Source organism: Herpailurus yagouaroundi, unplaced genomic scaffold (assembly GCF_014898765.1).
Source record: "Herpailurus yagouaroundi ecotype Mexico unplaced genomic scaffold, PumYag 161, whole genome shotgun sequence".
Taxonomy (NCBI): domain Eukaryota; kingdom Metazoa; phylum Chordata; class Mammalia; order Carnivora; family Felidae; genus Herpailurus; species Herpailurus yagouaroundi.
The window spans coordinates 19,683,956-19,691,800 of NW_024412402.1; the positions used below are offsets into that span (position 1 = coordinate 19,683,956).

Consider the following 7,845-nt stretch of genomic DNA (forward strand, 5'->3'; position numbering starts at 1 on the left):
AATTAAACATGTATAAATGGCGTCTGATTCTCAATGACCATTCTGAAATCAGAAGCAGTTTGAGGGTTTGCAGAGCATATAGTCTCCGTTATAACTACTCAGTTTTGATGAATAGATCTAAATTAACATAACGGTCAGTATATCTAAATTCTACGGCAGCCATGGATTATATGCAAATGAATAAATATGGTTGTGTTCCAATAAAACTTTATTTAGAAAAACAGGTGATGGGCCTGATGTGACCAGGTGGGCCATAGTGGGTTAACACCTGATCTCAGGCGTCCTGAAATTTCTCCCTTTGCTGCCCTAGGACCTTGACTATTCCAGTGCCAACCTAATTGCTAAGTCTAAAGTTTATCAGATACAAGCTTTCATTGGTGAATCATTTTTAGGGTCTTTGAATTGGTGAGGCTTTTCCTCTCCGTCTGTTTAAATGGAGATTTTATCCATGAGGTAGAGGCTAACAAGCACCAACCATCTTCACCCAAGTTAGAATTAATACAAAACAAAAAACAAAAAAAACACAGGAGTCAGAAAGTAGTGATCAGCATGTCACTTTTAATGCAGATAAAATCTATTTGGGAGAATGCAACCAAGGTTTGTAGTCAATTAGGAATGCTAGCACCTGGGGGCGCCTGGGTGGCTCAGTCAGTTGAGCATCCGACTTCAGCTCAGGTCATGATCTCACCATCTGTGAGTTCAAGCCCGGCGTCAGGCTCTGTGCTGACAGCTCAGAGCCTGGAGCCTGCTTCAGATTCTATGTCTCCCTCTCTCTCTGCCTCTCAACTGCTCGTGCTCTGTCTCTCTCTGTCTCAAAAATAAATAAAAACATTAAAAACAAAAGAAAAAAAAAGGCAATGCTACCACCTGATTCTGAATTAGGCAGGCTTGGCTTACCCCATCACAAGCACATTTGGACGCAGGTCTCTCCATGTGGACCTATCCCTGTAAAAGTCAGATTTATCTCTCACATTCTCAATCAGAAAAGTAATTCCCCTCTCCCGGCGGGGGTGGGAGAATTGAATTAGGGGATTATGAGGCCAGAAGTATTTCTGCACTAGAGGTTTATTCACAATGAAATATAAGTGAGGGGAGAAAAAGAAAGGGTTTCTCCCAATACCTAAATAATTCCTGATCAAAATGTTTAATAACCCCTCTTTCCTTAGAACACCAATTCTGATATCTTAGTGTGGTATTAAAGATGTTTAGCTATCTGGCTCTAATTTACGATGTACCTTATTAGCTACTACCTAGTGTGACTCTGGCCAGATGAGTCTACTCATAATTTCTAGAATATGACATTCATATTGTATGACTCCTTTCTTTTCCCATGCCATTGCTTCCACTGGAATGCCCTCCCTAATTTTCTTATTTGGCTCATATCTATCTTTAGGGCCTGCTCCGGCCTCTGGGGAAACTTCCTTGGTCATTCCAATTCTCTTTGCCCTTGAACTTCTAAAGCCCTTGGGTTCTGTACCACTCATTAGGTATTTGCAGCTTGTGTCTCCGTAAATTTTGCATGATTATATCCTGTTACCAGATTTAGATTTTTCGGTTCCTTAAAGATCAGAAACACTTAGTAGGATTCTTTGGAGTCTCAGAGAGGCTAGGACAGTGATTTCACATACTGTAGGTACTCAAATATCGGCTCGTTGATTATATACCTTTTAAAATGATTTGTGAGGGGCGCCTGGGTGGCGCAGTCGGTTAAGCGTCCGACTTCAGCCAGGTCACGATCTCGCGGTCCGTGAGTTCGAGCCCCGCGTCGGGCTCTGGGCTGATGGCTCAGAGCCTGGAGCCTGTTTCCGATTCTGTGCCTCCCTCTCTCTCTGCCCCTCCCCCGTTCATGCTCTGTGTCTCTCTGTCCCAAAAATAAATAAACGTTGAAAAAAAAATTAAAAAATAAAATACAATGATTTGTGAAATGCTTACAAATGTATAGCAACTAGGATTGTTCACTAATCTGTAAAAATTAATGTGGAATTGCTCTATTCAAGATAAGTCCCCAGGCAATTTTTACACGTTTTTGAGCTGTTGTTGACTCAGAACCACGAAGTGAGTTTTTAGTGTTTAGAGTTTTAATTTGAAGTGAATTTGCGTCTGTCACAATATCGAGAAGGGATGTTACTGCCATTTAGTGGGCAATGGCCACAGATGCCGATCACGGAATGCATAGGACATGACCATGCAACGAAAAATTACCCCACATTCCAGATACTTTTCAAATGCCCCTGCAGTCATCTGGGCGAAAACCTATTTGTAAGTATCTGAGCCTAATACTTAATTGCATTTACATATAAACACCAAGGATCTCATTTTCATACAGTTTTAAAACATGGTTTTATGTGTTTAGAGTTTTCCATAAATGCCACTGTTATGTAATTCAAGGGAAGTTTGCATTTTGGCTTGTATGGAAATTTAGCAAGCTCCGTTAATCATTCTGAAAAGTCCTATTTCCAATGGCAATACCACTTATGGCCTTTGAACGCCCATTGCCACACACTCGTCAGATGTAGAATCATCATTTCGAATATTTACTCCATAAACCATTTTCCAGGAACTTCTTTTCTCCAGATTTATTCAATCCACTGATCTACCCTGCTCTTATCAACACGCTAAACACCCTCAATTACACTCATTAACGTGGCCTACAATTTTTATTTACATGTTCATGTCCCAGCTTTTAAACCGTGAATTTCCTTAAGAACAAAGACTATGCCTTATTCATTCTGATATCTTTAACATCTTGCATGGTACCCAAAATGGAGAAAGTACTTAGGACATGTTTAGTGAGCATATGAATTCATCCTTGCGTTTGTCTTCTGACAAGTATTTATTTAGCATTTACCATGTGTATCGCTTCTCGGCCTCTTGGTTAAGATCAAGTGTAGCATATACCGTGTATAAAATAATGCCAGATGGTAGGAATATTTCAGGGAGCAAATCAAATGTGGTCTCTGATCTCATGGGGCTTAAACTCTAATCAGAGAGAGAAAAAAGTATTATTTACACAATTTTTAGTTCTGATAAGCATTGTCATCCATTATACAGTTGACAAGTATAAGGTGCTATGAGAGTGGATAAAGGGAGAACCCGATTTAGGCTCAAAGAGAAATAGGAAATTATATTGAAGTGTATCAGCTACCTACTGTTGCATAACAAATCAACCCAAAGTTAGTGGCTTAAAATAACCACCATTTATCATTGCCCACAAGTCTGTAGATCAACTGAAAGGTCCTGTGGGTCTGGCCCGGGCTCTGATCTCAGCCAGGCTTCCTCGTGAGTTTGTGGGCCGAGTTGGTTGGTCTGGGATGGCCTCAGCTATGATCCTCCAGGAGGGCAGACCAGGGTCATTCACATGGTGATGGTGGGGTTCCAGGATAGCAAGCAGAAGCCTGCAAGGCTCAGGCTCAGAACTGGCACAGCATTTCTTCTGCAGGATTCTATTGATTAAGGCAGGCTGCATGGCCACCTCAGATTCAAAGGGCAGGAAAAGAGAATCCGGCTCCCAATGGAAAGAGCTGCAAAGTCACATGGCAAAAAGTGCAGCTAGAGGAGGGGTGGAGAATTATGGCCATTTTTGTGATCAGCTGTATCAAGTTAAGACCAGAAGAAGAAGAAGGAGGCAACCAGACAGATGGGGAAGAGAATTGTGATCGGCATGTAAAGAGCCTAAGGCAGAAAGAAGCATGAACGTTCCCAGAAGTCAAGAAAGCCAGAGAGGTAATGTGCTGAGTGAGAGAAAGACCTGTATAAAAGGGGGCTGGTAAGGAGGGAGGGACCACATGCCAAAGAGCCGTGTAATATAGCCACGTTAAGAGCCTGGGCCTTTCTCCAGGAATATATTGTTAGCACAAGAGGGACATGTTTAGAGTTTATACGTATATATCTCTCTTACCTTATGAGTGGACCACATCTCAGATGAGTTAAATTAGTAGCTCTGGGACCAGGTGCCTGCAGTAGTAAAACTTTCCCAGGTCATTCCAAGATGCAGGCAAGGTGGAAACTCTGTGTTAGAGAGAGGCAAGACGTAGGAAATTACCACCTGCTGTCTAGGTGAGAGATGATCGTGGCTTGAATTAGCATACTTAGTGAACGGAGGAATGATGGATTAAATGAGTGAGTGAGTGAATGAATGAATGACTAAATGAGTGAGTGAATGGACAATTAAATGAGTGAGTGAATGAATGAAATCAAACCTAAGTGAGAGGTCTAGGATCTACAGTAAAACTGCTTTGTTTCAAGCCACAGCTCCATCACGTACCAGCTCGGTGACCTTGGACGCCCTACCGACTCTCTCTGAGCCTTCCACATCTTCGTGTCCAAGATGAGGAGAGCAATCATACCTACCTGTGCGACGTGTTATGAGAACTAATGAGGTAATCCTCCCAGGGTATCGAACGCTGTGCCGGGGGCACAATAGGCACACAGTAAACGTTAGCCACCGTTACGATTGTCGGTAAACGGATTATATCTGCAGCAGTGCGTCGTCTCATGCGGTGAACAGCTTCATCCCCAACAGTCTCCCAGAGGACACTCTATTCCAATTACAACTGTGCTGTGCAGCCCTGAGTTTGCTCATGTGGTTGCGATTAAGCCAAGGCGTGAGCTGGGACCAGATATTGTCCACTTCTGCTTGGTGTGCCGTCGACCCCCAGGCCGTTCCTCCTCGGGTCTCATGCTCTGTCATCTGGCTTCAGCCCATCTGGGGGAGGACAGGGAGAAGCCAGACAGCCGTGAATCTTGCTGTCTGCTCGCGATGTCTGCTGTCTAGGGAGGTCTAAGAGGAGCTCCTGTCAGGGGAAATGTATGGCTCGGTAGCAGAGGCGGATGCCCTTTGGCTGTGCCAGAGCTCAGGGTCAGCTGAAATCCTTCCAGAGACAGCAGGGCCCAGTTGGGGCCTGGCTTTGCCACATACTCCTGTGGAACTCAAGGTGATAAGCAAAGGGGAAAAGGAGGCCGCTGCAGCCTGAGCCAGAGCTGTTTCTGTGCGTGTGCAGCTGGGGACGGGGGTACAGCTCAATTCACAAGAAAGAAGTGATCTTGCACCATTCTATGCAAAGAACTGTTTCGACTAAATTACACGTTTTAAGGAGGCTTGCACAGAAGCTAGAACACTGAGCTATCAGAATGGCGATGGCGGTTGTCTCTGAGTAGGAAGATTAGGGATGTTCCATCGTCTTCACCCTTGTTCTTGATATTCTCACGGGTTACCAAAAAGCCCGTATTTTAATACCCCTCCCCCCCAAAAGGTGGACATTTAAAAATCAAATGTCAAGTGTGACAGGGGTTTGCCCTGCATTCTTCCTGGATTGATGAATTGCTCTTTATAACTCTAGAGTGCAGTTCTGTAGAAAAAAAGGTTTCACTCCCAACCAATCCCAATTTACTCCATTTGGGTGTATTGGATAAATATGTGACCCCCAACAAAGCAGACGCACAGTCTCCCTGCCTTTCCCCCCTTAGGCCTTCTCTCCGTCAGCCCTTGACACTCAAGATTTGCTGTACCCATTCCTTAGGGCTCGAGAGCCCGGTTTATGGTGTAAGAGGTGAGTTGAATGTAAATCAGACACGTCTCAGTAATGTAAGACTTACCAGACCCTCAACTCAAGCTCATCATCTCTCAAATGAAGATAAAGCTAGTATCTGTTTCACAGGCTGTTTGTGAAAATTAAGTGAGATACTAGATATAAAGCACTTAACAGTGCCTGGCATACGGTGACATTTAAAGAACGATTATCCCCAGCCCAGTCTCTCTCGCTATAACGAGCGTGACGTTGACTGTAATCGCTGGGCTCTGGTCGGTTGCCCGCTAGGAAATATAAACATGAAATAAAAACTAAGTCAAATAATAAAAGCAGGCCAGTTTTTATTTTGCCAGTATGTGCCTTGGTGACATCACGTCGGTGGCATTGGCAAACACCAAGTGTTTTCCGAGGAATCTGAGTGCAGAGGACCTGCCCCAAATATCTCCCCACCTGATAAGATTTCCTGCCTGAAACTGACGGTGGTTAGGAGCAGAGCTTTGAAGACAGACCTTGGTCCACGCCCTCTTTCCCCTCCTGATAGCTGTGGGACTTGAGCAAGCGGCTCTGAGGGTTTTTATCTCTCCCGGGGGTAATGACACCTACCTTGGAGAGCTGAGGGGCACGTACTGTGGTCTGTGCTGTCGTCCGGCATGTGCCCCAGAACCACCCCAGGGGCTTCCTCACTTCTCTCGGGCTCTGATCCCACGGCGACTTCTTGGCAGGCTTTCTCGGCTCACCCTGCATAAAACAGGGGCTCTCCCCCACCTCCGACCCTGCTGAACTTTTCGCCAGTGTTCTTACCTGCACCTGAAATTTCACATGCATGTACCAATCACCTCTCAGGATTTCAGTACCACGAGGACAGGGTGGTTGCATGTTGTATTTGATGCTTTACTAATACATGGCATGTAGCAGACACTCTATATGCATAAAGGACCGGATTAATTAACTAATTTTGTCAAGGAGAGCAGCATCTTTGAGAAAGGAGGATAGACGAACACCACAGCATGATGTGGGAAGAAGTCCTGATTGGTCTCAGTCAATAATTACTCACTGATACAACACTGGCCTAGGACATTGCTCTCGGGGCCTCAGTTTCCCCATCTCTCAAATAAAGACCATACCATACTTACCTCAAACAGCTGGTTGAAGGATAAATTTCAACCGTGGAAACACATCTGCCTTAAACACTGTCAATCACCACACAAAAATGAGATGTTAGCATCATTTATTTCAAAAGAACACAGCAGTGTATTTCCTGGGACACCCTAAAAAGAGAAAGAAAAAAAAAAAGGTCCAGTCACAATGGGACAAAGGAGAACATTTCATTTGGGATCAGTGTCTGGTCTGAAACCTTGCTGCCTCTACCTGAGTCACCCAACACTCCCTCACTCCCTCAGCCCAGCCTCACAGCTGCACCGACATTGCTGAGAGCTGGACTCTGGAAGCCTCCATCCGCCCTCACCAGCAACGCGCCTTTGGCACATCCAGCCCAGGGTTAGTAATGGGATACAGAGCTTCTCGCTGGGTGAAGCAGGGTTTACGTCAGGAGTTGTCGCTTCCTGGTGGTTGCCTGGTGACCCTAATGGAAAATGAGCTGTGGCAACAATACCACAGAAACCACTCCCTCAGCTGGCGAGCTCCTCAGAAAGCCCTAGTGCCATGGGAGGGGGAGGGGGCTGCTTCCAGATGACTTGTCACGGGGCGCCTCTGTGTAGGCAGTGGTGGTAGGGATAGGCAGACAAGTGCGAGACCCAAGGAGGGCCGGGCCCACAACATGGCTCTCCTTCCTGCCTGATTTGCTGTTCATAAAGGAAGGGACCCTGCACACTCCTTAATGCTGGTCCCAGGCCCAATTTTAGAGAAAAGCACACACATGCAAAGTTCTGTCAGTGCTGACACTCCGTAGCTCCGACAATAGGTGAGGAGACATTCTGAAGCTCTTATGAGACCCTCTCTCAGACCCATTGCATTGAGAATTAGCGTCGCCATAAAGGAAAGGCCGGGCCCACTCTGTGAAGCGACCCAGCCGAGAGAAGCCCGTGTACCAGGACAGGAGGAAGCTTTCTGGTTGTGTGGCCTGGAGGAGAGAACACCCGGAGGAGGGTAGGACACTAGTTAGTCACGAAAGTATGTGGTGCATGCCATTATCGGGAAAATAAATTACACGGTGCATTGAAAAGACCTTGAGCCAGAGCCAGACCTGACGAGATGCCAACTTCTCAAAAGTGTGCAGATATGCTCTCCCGTGTGTTGGAGATGCTCTCCCATTCTTGTCTCATTTGATCCCAAGGTTATTATGATAATATTTGTAGGT

General features: G+C 45.5%; 1 long non-coding RNA gene across 1 annotated transcript; it reads right to left on the reverse strand.

The window, feature by feature from the left end:
- Positions 1-2,511: 2,511 nt before the first annotated feature.
- LOC121035624 (uncharacterized) lies at positions 2,512-6,844 on the reverse strand. The gene is made up of 4 exons (XR_005792992.1): positions 6,132-6,844; positions 4,351-4,705; positions 3,899-4,008; positions 2,512-3,521 (listed from the first exon to the last, which is right to left on the reverse strand). It is a non-coding gene; the product is annotated as an uncharacterized LOC121035624 (long non-coding RNA).
- Positions 6,845-7,845: the final 1,001 nt, after the last annotated feature.